Genomic DNA, 17,359 nt, shown 5'->3' on the forward strand with positions numbered 1-17,359 from the left:
CGTCATGCAACATCACATGACGTCACGAGTTTGACATGACTGATGTAAAGCATTAATACCACTTTATAATTCCTTGGTAAGGCCACACTTGGAATACTGCATTGAGTTTCAGTCACCACGATATAAAAAAGATGTTGAGACTTTAAAAAGAGGGCGGGGAAGAGCAACAAAGATGATTAGGGGACTGGAGGCTAAAACATATAAAGAACGGTTGCTGGAATTGGGTATGTCTAGTAGTTTAATGAAGAGAAGGACGAGGGGTGACATGATAGCAGGGTTCCAATATCTTTGCCACAAAGAAGAGGGGTTCAACCTATTCTCCAAAGCACTTGAAGGCAGGACAAGAAGCAATGGATGGAAACTAATCAAGGAAAGATCCAACCTAGAACTAAGGATGAAATTCCTGACAGTTAGAATGGTTAATCAGTGGAACAATTTGCCTCCAGAAGTTTTGGGTGCTCCAACATTGGAGATTTTAAAGAAGAGATTAGAAAACCATTAGTCTGAAATGGTATAGGGCAGAGGTAGGCAACCTCAGCTCTTTTATGACTCATGGACTTCAACTCCCAGAATTCCTGAGCCAGCATGGCTGGCTCAGGAATTCTGGGAGTTGAAGTCCATCAGTCATAAAAGAGCCGAAGTTGCCTACCCCTGGTATAGGGTTTCCTGCCTGAGCAGGGAGTCGGACTAAAAAACTTCCAAGGTCCCTTCCAACTTTGTTATTCTGTTAAGGTACTTTTTATATGAGTTTGTCTAACTTGTAAACCATGGCATAATGGGAGTGGGAAAAGGTGAGCTGGTTCTATGTTTCACAGCTAAACATGACACAATCCTCTTAGCTGGTTCCCAAAGAAGTAATTTAAACAGAGTTACGTCTATTTATCATATAACACTAAACAATTATTCTTGCTTAAGCTGCCAAGAAGCCATGATGTACAAAAGTTTATTGTGCTCCTCCCATCATACTTTCTAGGCTATGTGTTCATATGACCAATCCATCTTTGTTTGGTCATTGGTAGGATCCCTTGCAGTCGTCTGTATCTCAGAAAGAGAGGTGGACAATTGATATAATTATGATCAGCAGCCTCATAATATTCTCATTGGTCAGTAATTAGGACATTCCATTTTGTTAACCAGCCAGGACATCAACAGTTGAGGCAGCATGACCACTAACATATCCTACAGACATAACTGAAGAATGTTTGTAAGGAAACACCAGTGTGTGATACAATCCATGAAGAAAAAGAAATGATAAAACATGGGTCATGATGCCAGAACGTAAATCCTGGCTATAAAGGCAAGACAAGAAGGGATCCACCTTTAATTCCCATTTGGACTTAATGTTATATTTACTCTGATGAAAAGAACTTGAAGGGATTTGTAATTGGGTTTCTCTGTTTTAAATCATTTGTTTTTTGTGAAAAAATTGTGAAAAAAAAAGAATTCCAATGATTAGTGTGTATCTAATGCAAATCCTATATATAGTGAAATAACACTTCAAATTCTTTTGCGTTTATTCCTCCTGCCCAAACTATGCAGTAGGCTGTAGGTCCTTTTCTTTGGGCAAAAGACCTGGTTGTTATCTATCTTTTGTTCTAACCATGTTCTCACATCTGGCTGCTTTCCTCTGGCTGCATAAGAATTAATTTCAGTAAGTACTACAACTGAAGTGCAGCATCAGAAATTTGAATTTGTTCATGGTGAGAGTAGGAATTATCCTGGGATATTCAGAATATTTTGTTTCCTACAAGAACATAGGAATGGTTATAATAGGGAAGCTTTTCTGAGTCAGGTTTTATTCAGCATGTAGTCACATGCTCTTGGAAGAGATAGAATGAGACCAAAACTATATGTGCATTTATTTCCTTTATGTTTGCATTATTTAAAGTTATGAATAATTAATTGTTATTCATAATGTCTCCCTTCTGTAGCATTAAAAATTGAGAAACAGCATTTCAAATGTGGAGGAAGAGAGGAAAGAAATGTGATTTGATTGTCTTCTGAGCTATGCAGGATCCAGGATCTAAAATTATCCAGCTGGACCATTATGATATTATAATATGCTTACAGGACTAAGATTGTTATAACTGCCAATATGTCTTTTATGGATTTCATATTCCTTATGTTGATTTTTTTAAACACGTTTTAATGACTGCAGTGATCATTTTATTTTAAAAAGAATTGGAATTGTCCCTAAGGCTACTAGCCTATAGCTATACATAAATCTATTCCCAATCCCCCCAATGGGGATAAAGTTATCCTCATTGTTCTGTCTAGTGCTATTAGACCAGAGGTCTTCAAACTCGGCCCTTTTATGACTCATGGACTTCAACTCCCAGAATTCCTCAGCCAACGTGCCTGGCTGAGGAATTCTGGGAGTTGAACTCCATGAGTCATAAAAGGGCCAAGTTTGAAGATCCCTGTATTAGACTGTTTTAGAAAGCTTTGGATGCCATCACCCATGTTGCAGTCCACTCCTGCACTCACCAGTTAATGTGTAGATCTGGTAACTTGTTATTGTCAAGTTGATCTAGACCAGTGTTTCTCAATCTCAGCGACTTTAAGTTCTGTGGACTTCAACTCCCAGAATTCCCTAGACAGTGTTTCTTAACTTCAGCAAGGAGAATTCTGGGAGTTGAAGTCTATACATTTTAGTAACTGAGGTTGAAAAACACTGGTTTAGAAGGACAGAGAATCAGTTTCAATAGAAAATCTGCATTACATTTTTTCTGCAGCATGCACCAGTAGGTCTGCAGGTGAAAATGTACATACAATTTCCGTTGAATCACCTTTAAATGCTTCTGAAGATAGGTCCTTCCTATAATAAACACTGTCCCCTTCTCTGCAAATTTTTAATGGGAGATTCTAGGAAGTGAACTTGCTTCTTTCTGTCTTTTCTCAATAGATCCTGCCTTGACAAGTCCAGCTTTTGTTTAAATCTTCTTTCTCTCTGTGGGAAGAAGCCAAAGAAAGAAATATTTGGGAAATATTAAAAAGGCAGAATATTTCCCCAAAGGAATAATGGAGAAGATCTTTAAAAAAGATAGAAACCAGGCCCCAGAAATCAGCCCCAAACCCAGCTTTTAGAAATGCAAATTCAATAATCCATTCAGGAAGGTTGGAGCCAGGAAGCTAGAAATTAGGAAGACAAAGACACCTAAAATCTACATAAAGGTAAAGTTTCCCCCGCACATGCGTGCTAGTCGTTTCCAATTCTAGGGGCCGGTGCTCATCTCCGTTTCAAAGCCGAAGAGCCAGCGTTTGTCCAAGGACGTCTCCGTGGTCATGTGGCCGGCATGACTAGACGCCAAAGGCGCACGGAATGCTGTTACCTTCCCACCGTAGTGGTCCCTATTTTTCTACTTGCATTTTTACGTGCTTTCGAACTGCTAGGTTGGCAGAAGCTGGGACGAGTAACTGGCGCTCACTCCATTACACGGCACTCAGGATTCAACCTGCCAAACTGCCGACCTTCTGATCAACAAGCTCAGCATCCTGACCCACTGAGCCACTGCGTCCCCAAAATCTACATAAAAGGTAAAGGTAAAGGTTCCCCCGCACATGCGTGCTAGTCGTTTCCGACTCTAGGGGCCGGTGCTCATCTCCGTTTCAAAGCCGAAGAGCCAGCGCTTGTCCAAGGACGTCTCCATGGTCATGTGGCCGGCATGACTAGACGCCAAAGGCGCACGGAACGCTGTTACCTTCCCACCGTAGTGGTCCCTAGTTTTCTACTTGCATTTTTACGTGCTTTCGAACTGCTAGGTTGGCAGAAGCTGGGATGAGTAACAGGCGCTCACTCTGTTCCGCGGCACTCGGGATTCGACACACACTCAGACTCAGATCAAAGTACATGACACAGGAAATACAAAGCCTCAAATAGGAACAGGAAACAACCTCAAGAGCCCCAGAAGGTATAAAAACCCACCACTCCCTGCTACATGCAGTCAGTTTTTCCAGAGCTATCTTTCTGTCTAGCTGTCCTCTTCGATGAACTACAACCTTCTTTCTAAAGCAGTCTCCGTGTTGTTTATTCCTGGACTGGACCCTGATGGAGATTTTTCTTTCAACATCTAGCTTCTGTTTTTCTACTTGTCTCCAGGTACTTTTCTTGTTTTTTTTTTGCATACTGATGTTTCCTTGGACTTTTCTCCACAACATGTGAAATCACTCTCCAAACCCATCTAGAAGATGGCAAAAAGTTTCACTGATGTTAAATTTTGTGGTGCCTCTGCTCCCTTACCTCATTCTACCGTGATATAAATTCAATCAAGCCTTTGAAAAATCACGAGGAGTTACAAAAGCACTGAGCCACTTGCAGTGACGTAGAAGTTCTTGGTCCCATCATTTCATTCTTTTAGTCTTTCACACAACTGGCCAGAGGTGTTGAAGGAAAAGTCTTCATCGTGGTTCAGTCCAAGCCTGGAATAAACAACATGGTGACTGCTTTAGAAAGAAGGTTGCAGTTTATTGAAGAGGAGAGCCAGACAGAAAGATGGCTCTGGAAGAAAAGAGAGAGAGCACATGTAGGGAGTGGGTTTTTATACCCTCTAGGGTTCTTGAGGTTGTTTCCTGTTCCTGTTTCAGACTTTGTATTTCCTGTGTCATGTACTTTTGACCTGAGTCTGAATGTGTCCCTTTGGCATCTGTGGGTTAATCCTATTACAGTATGTACTGTTTTAGAGTTTGGGTGGGGTATGTAGATTTTAGGTGTCTTTGTCTTCTTAATCTAGCTTCAACCTTCCTGAATGATTTACTTCTGCATTTCAACAGAGATGGTTTCTGCTTGGGGGAGGGAGACTTGGGGCTATTAAGAAAACTGGGCATGCTTTTCTGCCTCTTTAAGATCCTTTGAGAAAATATATTTTTCTGCCCTTTTAATAGTTCCTTCTCTGGGAGGCTGACTTCCCACAGAGGAATAGCAAAAGTACAGCCTCAATAGGATTGAATTACAGAATAACACCGCAGGGTGAGGTTGTGCATTAAAACTTTGCCTTCAGAAGTTGTGAATACTTCAATGCTGGAGGTTTTTAAAAAGAGATTGGACAACCATTTCTCTGAAATGTTATAGGGCTTCCTGCCTGAGCAGAGGGTTGGACTAGAAGACCTCCAAGGTCCCTTCCAACTTTGAATCTGGGTCATAAGTAGCTTTTTTGGGGTCTGTCATAACTCCAACCGGTCACTAAGTGAGGGTTGTAAATCAAGGATTACCTGTAATTAGGATTAAGAGGTGAGCTGAATTTGATCCTGGTAATATATGGAACATATATGAGGTTGTGCATTAAAACTTTGCCTTCAGAAGTTGTGAATACTTGCAACACTGGAGATTTTAAAGACGAGACTGGACAGCCATTTGTCTGAAATGGTACAAGGTTTCCTACCTGAGCAAGGGGTTGGACTAGATGACCTCCAAGGTCCCTTCCAACTTTATTATTACATGGGGGAGGAGGGGTGAAGTCTCCATTTTGTGTGCTAGTGTCTGTGTGTCTATGTGTGCCATCAAGTGTCTGCCTTCAAGTCAGTGTTGACTCCTGGCGACGTCTGTGGTTGGCCATTGTCTCCTTCTGAGGGCAGAGAGAGAGTGACTGTTCCAAGGTCACCCAGTTGGCTTTGTACCTAAGCAGGGACTAGAACTCACAGTCTCCTAGGTTCTAGCCCAGTGCCTTTACTACTGTACTGAACTGGCTGTTTTTTTTATCGCTAGAGCCACCAGCTCAGTATTTCAACGATCAGTTCCATATTTAGGATTAAAAGGCCCTATCCTCTTTCAACCTAAGAAGGAATGCAGATGATTTTCTCTCTTTTTACTCTGAGAATCGATGCTCCTGAAATGCCCAAAACTGGAGTTAGAGGGTATTATGACAATGGTTTAACTCAGCAATGTTCATTTACTATATACAAATGGTCTTATCTTGATCAACATCTCCCATGCAGCTCCTATTAATGACTCTTCAGGGAAGACAATCAGCAGATGAAAAATTAAGCAAATGAGAGGACAGCCTAGGCAGAAAATAGCTGCAGAGAACACTTCATTGTTATCCAGCCCAGACTAGCTATAATGCTATCCCTCACTGAACAAACCATTTTTATTTTCATTTGCTTTTTTCCTCCTCCCTCCCCAATCCTTTTCCTTGGTTCTTGCATCTCTATTTTTTTTAAGGCAGATGGTAAGGGCTATCCAAATATTGATTTTTGTAAGTTGTCCTATGGCTGAAAAATGGGACACAATATTTTTCCCACTCCTATAATTTTAAAGATGACCATGATGCGGTCCTTGCTGTCAGCCTCTTTATGAGTTGTGAATTGATTTGCCAGCATTGAGATGCATCTTAATATTTAGGGTTCTAAGATGGCCAGCCTGTAAAAATAGGAAAAGCAGCTGGGCTACCCGGAGAGGGAAGAAAGACAGATAGGAAGAAAGAGAGAAGAGGGACATCCCATCGTCTAGCACTCTGCTCAAAATTCAAAGTTCTCCACTGTTTCTAGGAATCCTTTCTGGAATTCTACAAAAAAGAGGTTGTGAACCAAGTTATCGGTAATGGAAAAGGGGGAAGGAAATGAAAGGATGGCGGAAAGAGACAGATGGCAATGCACCAAAGCGCAATCTTGTTGGGTTTTATCATTTTTTATTATTGTGATTTGTAGCATTGTTGTTAGTCACCCAGAATTGCATGCCACAAGTTGAGTCTTCCACCTTCTAAATAAACAGGTAAGTTTTCATCCAACTTTCTGCTCATCAAGGCTGGAGATTTTAACCAATTGTGGAACGCCTCTGCTTACTTGAATATCTACCCCTACAGCTCAAAAACGGATGCTCCGGAATGGCTCTGACAGTACAGCTGCTGTCCTAAGCCCATGGAGGTAATGGTCTTAAGGGACTACATCCAAAGCAACTACAGTACAGAGATGTTTTTAAACAGGACTTTTTATGTAATTACTCAGTAGCTTTCAGCACTCTGCTTGCGTTCAGGAGCATATTGTCTGACCAGGAATTCAACTTCCCAAAGGACTTCTGTCCCCTCTTCTTCCTCTCATGTCAGGTCTGTCCCTTATCCCTAAAAATAAGCCAAGATCCAGCATTTCTCCAATCATGGACTATTCAGAGGAAGAAGCCAGACTTTGTCCCAAAGGTGCTTTTTCAAAAAGAAGCTGGGCTGTTTTTCCTTGAAGACGTTTCAGTTCTCATCCAAGCAGCTTCTTCAGTTCTGACTCAATGTGGAGAATGGAAGGATTTATATTCTTTTTCAGTCATCTGGTTGTTATTCCTACAGCTCTCTTCTGAGAATCGTTGAGACCACTTGGAGGTTTATTTGTGCCCTCAGGATCACCTGAGCCCTGAGGGTCACCCAAATAGCACAAATGGCTGCGGAACCTTCTTGAGTTCCAAGGCTCCACCCCTATTTGCACTATTCAGGTGATCCTGAGGGCACCGATAAATTTCCAAGTGGTCTCAACGACTTTCAGAAAGATGACTGCAAAGAAGATACATCCTCCCATTCTCCACCACTCAGTCAGAACTGAAAAAGCTTCTTGGATGAGAAGCGAAACCTCTTCAAGGAAAAACAAAGTCGAGTTGCCTTTTGAAAAAGCACCTTTGGGACAGCCATGACTTCCATGACGGAGAATCTCCATAGACCAGGAGTGTCAAACTCAATTTCATTGAGGGCCGCATCAGCATTGTGGTTGCCCTCAGGGGGCCGGGTGGGTATGGCCTGGGTGGGCGTGGCCTACTGGGTGGGCGTGGCTAGTGTGCGTATGGCCTACTGGGTGGGCGTGGCCAGCTCTACATCGTTCGCATCAAGGGTGCCTATGGGGGCCTGGGCAGGAGTGGGACAGATCTGAGGATCTCTGGCAGAAGGAGGGTCTCTGGGACAGGGCCAAGGCAGTGGGGGCCGTCCCCTCACTGTTTCCAGGATGGCTTCGTGGGCCACATGAAACCACTTCGCGGGCCGGATCCGGCCCCCGGGCCTTGTGTTTGACATGTCTGCCATAGACGTTAAGCCAAGCCTTGTCATGAACAGTCCTTGCTTAAAATATTATTACCCACACTCCTAAAATAACACTACACTCTGGTGCAGGGAAATGGGAATATAGCTGGGTAGATGAATAAGGAGAATTACCCCGATTATCCAACAGGTATCTCTGGGAAGCCCAGCCAAGACAATAAGCTACAGGAGCTGGTATTCAGAGACATCCTATTTTTCTTTGCTTCAGGCTGGTTCAAGACTGCACTAAAGTGGGAAGACACAGGTCAGGTCTCCCAGTAGTAATACTAAAATAGCACTAGCGTCTGTTCTGAAACCTTCCCAGCAGCAGGTAATGAACCATCTGAACGGCTAGTCCTTGTGCTGGAGGATTGTATTTTGTTACAGAATAAGGGGAGGTTTGATGAGAGGAAAGAACTGTAGGCTTGAGTAACTTTGTATTAGCTCTTTATTTATAAATGTACATAACACGGCACATAGGTAGACAGTTCTGGTCTTTAAAACAGCATCAGTTCCCTCAAGGGGACACAGTGTATTTCTAGAGATACTCCAAGACCCCCTCCCCACCTCAATTTAGATTTCTAACCTTTAGCTGGTGATTTTGTACAAGATGAGGGCTTTTTCCCCCCCTCCAATTTTGATCCAAATAATTGGCATGTTGCCATCTAGTATCTACCAGTTATTATAGATCTTTAAAAGTCATTCAAGAAAACCTCTTCTAGTTACCAGTGTTGACAGATAAATACATAAGAGAGAGAAGCTCCAGTTTGCTCAAATTATTGAGAGGGGGAGAAACAGAAGAGAGCAGGAAGATTTTAAGAAGGAAGCTTAGCCTCTTACCTTTTGTGACCACAATTACCCATGATTTGGATAAAGTTAGGAGAATCAGGAGGTGGAGCTTGGGTATTAAATATATATTTACCATTTGCCTTTTCATAACTTATTTTTTGAACATAATGCTTTTGCAGAGCATTAGTAATAAGCATATTGTGGATAAAATCACTTTAACATTGAGCTGATGGCCATCTTGACAAGGCTACATGGTTTCTTGACAAAAATACAGACATGACTTGTCAATTTTTCTGCCTTTTTTAAAAATTTGCTGTAGTCATTTCCTAGTCATCTCTTACTTAAGTTCTAACCGAGTCCAATTTATAGAATACAAAAGAGTTAGACCAATTTTTGAACCAAACAAAACAGGGAAAAGCCTAAAAAGAGCTTCGTAGTCATTATGGATAAGGCACTATCCATGTGTTATCTTTTTATAACTATGACATCAAGAAAAGACCCTAAAATAGGGGTGTCAAACTGCCGGCCCATGGGCCAGACACGTCATCCGGAAGCCACACCCACCCCATTGCCGGCAATGGCAAAACTCTCCAGATACGTTGCGCGACATCACGTAACGTCGCGAGTTTGACATGTCTGCCCTAACACGATTAAATAACAGCATAAAATGACTTCTGGTAATTTTTGTTAATGCTTCTCAATGTGCACAGTGATTGGAAAATACTAGTTGATAACAGTCAAAGTTGGAGAATTTGCTGAAAATTATATAAAGAGGTTTCATCCCCTGTATGATTCAGTACTGAAAGGAATTTCAATCAGATATAAATATTAAGAACTTATGTATCTGGAGCATGTCAATCACATATTAGGAATGCTTAAATGCCATAAGACTGTATTTCTCTGTTTTCTACAACTGAGTGACTTGAATGTATTTTGAACTGGAAATATTCCATAAGTACAATCAGGTCTAAGAAATAATTTGACATTGCCTTTTGCTTAATCTAAAATAATCAGCTCAGTATGATATCCTGTATGGGAAGTGCCTGCAAGTTAGTTTGTTTCAGAGAGAAAAAATGCAACATGGAAAATTAGACTATGAATGTAGATTTTTACTGATTCCTAAAACGGACATAAAGTCACAAAGGGTACCAGCTTCGAGCAAACTTTTTCTGATTTCAAAAGGCTAAAGGGCATCACACTTGAGCATTTGAATGGGTTGCTTCCATGTATTTACTGGGGGTTGAACTTGATAAGAGCAGTTTTGGGCTTTAATCGTGGCACAAACACTTCTCGGCAACATTTTCCCTCCATATCTACCTGACATTGCTACCCTATCAATTTATAGCAGAAATCATCTCACATACAGCCCGTAAATAAGGCAGCTTGAAGTCATCCTTCACTGCTGTAAAAATGCTCTGGCATGCTTCACTGGCTATTTGGTTGCTGACCCAGTCAGGGGATGGAGCTTAACCCTGACCTGCAGAGGGCAAAACGGAGCCAGGTTCTGCCAACTGGGTGTTATTAACTGTTACTATTCAATGCATCACTGGTTTTACATTGTTTCTGCTATCATGGCATTGCCTACCCATACTTTTTATTTTGATTTGCTCTGAGGACTCGTGCAAGAGTGCTACAGCTCTCTCTGTGCAACATTCCCAGGTTCAGTTCAGTGGAGCTGCTGTTCCTAGGACTATTTGTGCAATGGACTTCACTGTGCCCCCACAGTGGTGCTGGTGCATTATTTTGCCTGCTTCATTTTGTATCTGACAGCACTCTCTACCACGGCAATAAATGCTCTTATGGGCAAGCCAATTCCAATTCTGGAAGTCTAACTCTAGTACATGTGTTCATTTTATCTATTCCCAGGCTACTTCCAGATGTTGCCATCTGTAAAGGCAGAACTGGGTTCTCTTGTCACTCTAAGCTGCCGCTATCCTTTTGCTGCACTAAACAAGGTGGAATTTGCTTATTATTAATCACTCCTCTCTCTAGCCTGTACTTTCTATTGTCAGCCAAAAGAATTTAGTGCTCTTCGAGAGGAAGGCTAGATCTGTTTTCAGAAATAATCCTGATGGTCAGTTCTAAGTGTAGAGGATATGAAAAAGCAGGACTAAAGAATTCCTTCCATTTCACTCTGTATCCCCCTCATTTCTGTCACTGCTGAATCGGAATTTAGCAGATGACTAAATCTGCCATCCCAAACATCTGCTTAAAGTCAACCTTTCCCATATTAGAAGACTGATTAGTAGTTGTTTTTCAGCAGGCAAGTCAAACTTAGTGGGAAATGAAAGTAGGGGCTATTTATCAAATGTAGAGAGTAATGAAGATGATCTTTGCAAAAATATGTAGAAACTGTTATCCCGGCAAAAGGGGATAGAACATTTTTTTAAGTCCAGAAAGAGATAACATTTGGAACTTACTCAGGATAGACACCTCCCTAAATCACTGGAGTATAAAAAGAGGGAGGAGGCAAAGATTTGCAAGAATCTGCTATTATAGCGAATCTCAATAAAATAGTGTTACCTAATGGGGCAGACATAATCCCTTCCTTAACTTGGCAAGAGTAACAAAAGGCAACTTAGTTTGCTGGACTCCTTATAGATCGACAAGGGGGGGCAACATAATTTATGCCAACATATTTTTCAACTGACTCAGGGACTGGTGGATAGCAATAATTTGGCCACGAGCCCTTGACCTAGGGGGAATAACCTTTTGGTGTTTTCTGATATGTAGTTATGTATTTGCCTGAGCTTAGGAGAGAAATAAATTAGAGAAAGCTCTGGACCAAAGAATGTATGACACAAGTCATGCAGAATTCACTGGCACCAACAATTTTATAGCAGCTATCAAAAGTACATTTTCCCCTAAGAGGCTTTTGTCCAGTTCTCAACTGAAGTGCACTCAACTCAAATTGGATGTATGTTAAAATGAGGCAAGGCTTCCACTACATGGTTGTGCTATCATTATGACCTTTTTTGATATGCATCCCTACAGATAACCCTGGCCAGCTTAATCTTTCCAGAAAGGTTGCTCGCTAATAAAATAAAATAGTGGGTCAACATGTTACAAACAGCCCCGAAAAGTGATGGTTTCTTCTTCAACGTGGTATCAACAGAGCTGATCCTCTGGCAAGGATACTAAGACTGCATCTTTGCTGCAAATAGTGTGTACACTAGTAAAACTTCAGGATCTACTCAGAATCTATTGGAGTTAAGCAGCAAATAATATTCAATCAATCAATCAAAAGAAACTTGCCAATTAGGTAATGATACTAAATCAGTGTTTTTCAACTGATTTCAACTGGCAGCTTGTAGATGTGTGGACCTTAACTCCCAAAGTTCTCCATGCTGGCTATCCACACATCTTCAAGCTGTCAAGGCTGAGAAGCACTGTTCTAAACAGTACCATGCGACTGTTAGTAAAAAAGGAGACAGAAAAGGGAATGAGATTATCTCATATAATCTTTCCGCAAAAGCAAGATCTCTAGTCCGGTTTTGTGGCGGTTTTCCTTTTCATTAGAAATCAAATAGTTGGTTACTGGGAAGAGAGGCCTCTCTGGGATGGCATCAGTTTGGAAGTTCAGGGCATATCCAGAACCTCAGTGTTCTGAAACACCGAAAGAACAATAGTTGAGTTTGTAGATTGGTTTTATAATTTACTCCTGTTTTTGTCAAGATTTCATTCATGGCCTCTCTGGTAATGCCCAATAGGTCTTTCTATCCCTCCATCCCCTCCAATTCCACTTGAAAAACGGTCAGGATGGAGCTGAATGGAAAGGCTTGCCAGCCTATAGCGCTCTCAGAGAATTGACAGGCATTAAAGCAGCTCCCTCCCTCCCAGCTGAGCCCAGAGAATGGCAAGCCTTACCTGCTACCCAGGAATTGATCACTCACTGTTGCTTTCTCCCCTTAAACAAAATAAAGCACAGTGAATCCCTAACATTTTTGCTGGGCGTGGTGGCAAAGCGCCATGGCCTTTAAACTTCAGCGGGGGGGGGGGGTTAAGTGCAAGAGGCAGGACTTGTGAAAATCTCTCCCCACCTCACCCTCTTAACAGCACAAAATGTCCATTGGAATTCATGGTAGCAAAACATTACTGCTCCTAAGCAGGCTTCCCTTGTTGGAGGAGAGATGACAACAGTCACAAGGATATGCTGGGAAACATCAGAACGGCAATTGTCCAGCTGCGGTGTCAGGCGATCATCACAGATCTAGACTTCCATCTGGAAGAGCCCCAAGTTACAGAGGTGTTTGTTTTCATTATAAATGGAAAAGAAGGCTGTGCGCTGTCTCCATTAATTCATTGTCGTCCCCATTGAGCACAACACACTTTGGGCACAGTCCTTACTCAGCAGCTAAGATCTGGTATATCAGGCCGGCGCAAATGAAGCCTCCTAACAGTAAAGTGTAGACAATTAAGAAATAAGCCAAAGCTCTTTGGAGTTCTTGAAGAATTTCAGCTACCAGACTTGTGACCTTCTTCTTTCCAGACATATCTCTTGCTCAGATATCTCCAAAGAGCTGTGAAGCTTGTGGCCTTCAGGTGTCCCTGGGGGTGGGGTAGGGCTGGGTGATGATTTCTGAGATCACAGGAAGCCAGAAGCCATGCTTTGCCTTAACTCAGTTTTCATCATCTTTGGCATGGGATCCTCCTGCATAGATACAGAAAAAGATCGATGTTTTATTTCAGCTCTTTAGAAGTGGAAATTCTGACTTCTCCAGAATGGTGAGCAGGCAACATGGAAGAATAGGTGAGAATATGATTGCCTTCATTTTTTTAAAAAAATAAAAACTTCCCATGTTTCTCAACATTTTTCATGATGTAAAGAAACTGAATTTTTTTTTAAAAAAATGAGTGTCTAATAAAAGAGAAAGCTCATATATCAATCTACTTATAGGCTTTCTACATTCTGAAATAAATGAAAGTAATCCATGTACTGTTCAAAAGCTCCTCTCTCCTATAAGAACATTCAACTCATAATCTCAAGCTTACAGTAGTTGTATTGCAAAGACTGGGAAAATGTGGATCTCTTATTTAAACCCTGCTTCCAGACTAAATTCCACCATCTATTTCCACAACAAAGACAGTTCTACAATCCAGAAATGCATAATTTGGCCTCCAGAGATACCTTCTCTGACTTCCATGCTTATGAAGGACTGCTGACATCAATCTTACTGGTTTACTAGAGCAGGGGTCCCCAACCCCCGGTCTTTGGACCAGTACCAGGGCCACAGCATGCCAGCAACCGGTCCACACAAACAAGCAAAGCCCCATCCATGAGATGCAGGCAGCACCGAAAACCACGCACCCTCCGGTCCGCGGAAAACCCCCTCTCCATGGAACCGGTCCCTGGTGCCCAAAAGGTTGGAGACCTCAGTACATAGAACCCCTGACCCTTTGGATCATTTGTTTCAGAGATATTTCCTTACCAGATTCCTCAATGCCTTCAACAATGGCAGAGTATCTAATGTATTGGAAAAGTTGTTAAAATTTCAGGGGACATATTCAGAGATGTCATGTTGAACTATATAGCACAATCAAACATCAGGAGTTGACCACAGAAAATGTTTTTCATGTCATAAAATTTTATAACATTTGCCAAATTTCAACTCCATGGGAGTCTTGTGTCCCAGATTTTGGGTGCGTTCTGTAATGTAGCTTATTTGAGGTACCTTTGTTGAAAAAAATCTTGCACTATTTCACCCATTTACAGGTTACGGATATGAGAGTTTTAGCAGTATATAAACTGCTAGGTTTATATGTCACCATAGTTAATATATTTGATGCAACATCAACATTAACATAAATATGTTGTTGTTGTTAGTTGCGAAGTCGTGTCCGACCCATCGCGACCCCATGGACAACGTTCCTCCAGGCCTTCCTGTCCTCTACCATCTTCTGGAGTCCATTTAGGCTCACGCCTCCTGCTTCAGTGACTCCATCCATTCATTCTCTGTCATCCCCTTCTTCTCTTGCCCTCAACCTTTCCCAGCAAACTGCAAAACAACGAACTTATATTAACCACAGACTATGCCAATCCATGATCCTCCAAAGGTTATCCAAAGAGTTTGGTTTTAACCAATTTCCAGAGAGCTGTCAGGATGGATGCCAATCTGGTCTCTGGGGCATGGAGACAACAGTATTCCATAATATAGAAGCCAAACATCCCAGCACTCCCAAAATTGGAAAACTATCCAAAAAGAATGTACTTGATGGGTTAATTCTACTGGATGATTCCTTTGAAGAAAAAGCAATTTCATATTTTAGCAGCACCAAAAAGCTTATTCACAAATTATCACATTTCATTTAAATTCTCTGTATTATTACTATTTTAGGCTTGGCTTCACCTACTTTTGGAGTTTATCCTCTAAGGCTCAAATCCCAAATCTAGTCCCATTTTTTTTAAAATAAAAGCTGTACAGATGTACAATTATTTCCATCTTTGTTAATATAAAAGCTGTTTGGTTTGTCTCTTCCTCGTTTCAACTTTTTCACTGGAATATGGCTGATTATGAAGACAGTTTTGAGTAATGTTTTATATTTAAAAGGGTGGGGTGGAGATTAACTACAATTTGGTTCTTTATTTCTGAAACCTTTAGGAGAATTTTAGGTGTCCCTTGAAATAATTTTTGCAATTCAAAGTATAGCCTAATTTGAATACATATAGCCAATGTCCACTTTCTTTACTGAGGCTCCAGATACAGACTTTTATAAGATGATTGGATGACACTGGCAATCCAGGCAATTTCCCTCTGTTTTCTACCATTTCATATACATACATATATACATACATACATAAATTTTACAGAGATTATGCAGAGTTTGCCTATCTGGAAGCTTGTCACAATTATATTTAAATGCCTTATGTCTTGAATGCCAGCAAAACACCCTTTTTATACTATTCACCATTTTGCCCAATGAAGCATTTGGTTGGTCTTTGTGTTGTTCTAATGAAACGACTGCCCTAAAAGAGCTTTAAACTTTTCTTTTTCTTAATGCTTTATTAATCACAGTGCTTCTATTTAAGCCTGCATATCTAGTACCCAAGCCCACTTCCTTCTTTCTATAGAATACATGACATATAAAAGCAATAATATAGAGAATTAAAGATACTGCTTTAAGCCAGGATGCATAAACAAGTAAGACTGATGCTGCTCCATTTTTTTTAATAACACTTTTTGTATCTAAAAGGACTGTCCGGTCCATGTCCAGTTTAAAGAAATCTAAGATAAAGATGGCAATAGATAGAAGGACATGGAGAACAAAAAGCAGGACACTCTGGATTACTCTGTTATATAGTTATCCATTTATTTACTTATAAAACCTGCATTCTGTTCTTTAAAACATAAAGATAAGATTAGTTGTTGAAAATGAAACAGAGAAAGCATAAATAGCAGGCACTGAGTAAAAGTTTCACTGCAGTATAGAAATGTAAGGGATGATCTCAATATATTAAAATGCTTAATAGAACAAAAATACCTTTATTCTGTTGATACATTAGGGAAATGGTCTGAAAGCGAAGGAATGAAATTTATCAGAAACAAGTGAAAGGTGGGTTTTTTTTCATTTAGGGAACAAAAACCAGATGCACAGGTACACAAGTCTTGGCTGACAATGATACTTGTCAAAACCAGAATGGATTGCAAACTGGATGTGAGCCAGCAATATGAGGCAGTTGCAAAAAAGAAAGATAAATGTAATTGGAGGGGGCATAAATAGAAATATAATTTCCAAACATTAGAAATAGAATTGCTTTGCACAGACCTCCACCTTGAGTACCCCAGCTCTGGGCAGAAATCAGAAGAGGTTTGGGGTAGGGCAGTGAGAACTAACTGGAAAAGATGTTTTCTCAAGAGAAATTGGCAGAACTGATGGGTATGCCTGGCTGGGAAAAAAGATAGCTAAATCCATACCGCTCTGGATTGTAAGCCCCAAAGAGTCACCTTATTGGGGAGATGAGCGGCATACAAATTTAATAAACAAATAAAAATAGATGGGAATATGCTAGCAATCTTCCTGCACTTGGAAGTATATCACCTAGAGACGGTCCAGACCTGTTTCTCATCATCCCAGTACAAAATGGATTTAAGTTACAAGAAGATTACGGTGCAATACTAGACAAAAATTCAAAATATCAGAGCAGTTTTGACAGTGGAAACAACAATCAAGATAGGTAGTGGGATCCCTTTTATTAGAGGTGTTCTACTGAAGGCCAGATGATCATCTATCTGTCGTGTTTTAATGTGTGTTCCTGCACTAAGTAGGTGGTTGGACCTGATGCCCTAGATCAGGGGCCCCCAACCCCCCGGTCTGTGGACCAGTACCGGTCCGCGCAAACAAGCAAAGCCCCATCCGCAAGATGCAGGCAGCACACATAACCACACACCCTCCGGTCTGCGGGAAAACCTCTCTCCACGGAACTGGTCCCTGGTGCCCAAAAGGTTGGTGGACCTCTGCCCTAGATCAGTATTTCTCAACCTTGTCAGCTTGACGATATGTGGACTTCAACTCAGCATGCTCCCTGGCAAATTCTGGGACTTGAAGGCTATACATCTTTAAGCTGCCGAGATTGAAAAACATTGCAAGAT

Source organism: Vipera berus (assembly GCF_964194415.1).
Source record: "Vipera berus genome assembly, chromosome: 1".
Classification (NCBI taxonomy): domain Eukaryota; kingdom Metazoa; phylum Chordata; class Lepidosauria; order Squamata; family Viperidae; genus Vipera; species Vipera berus.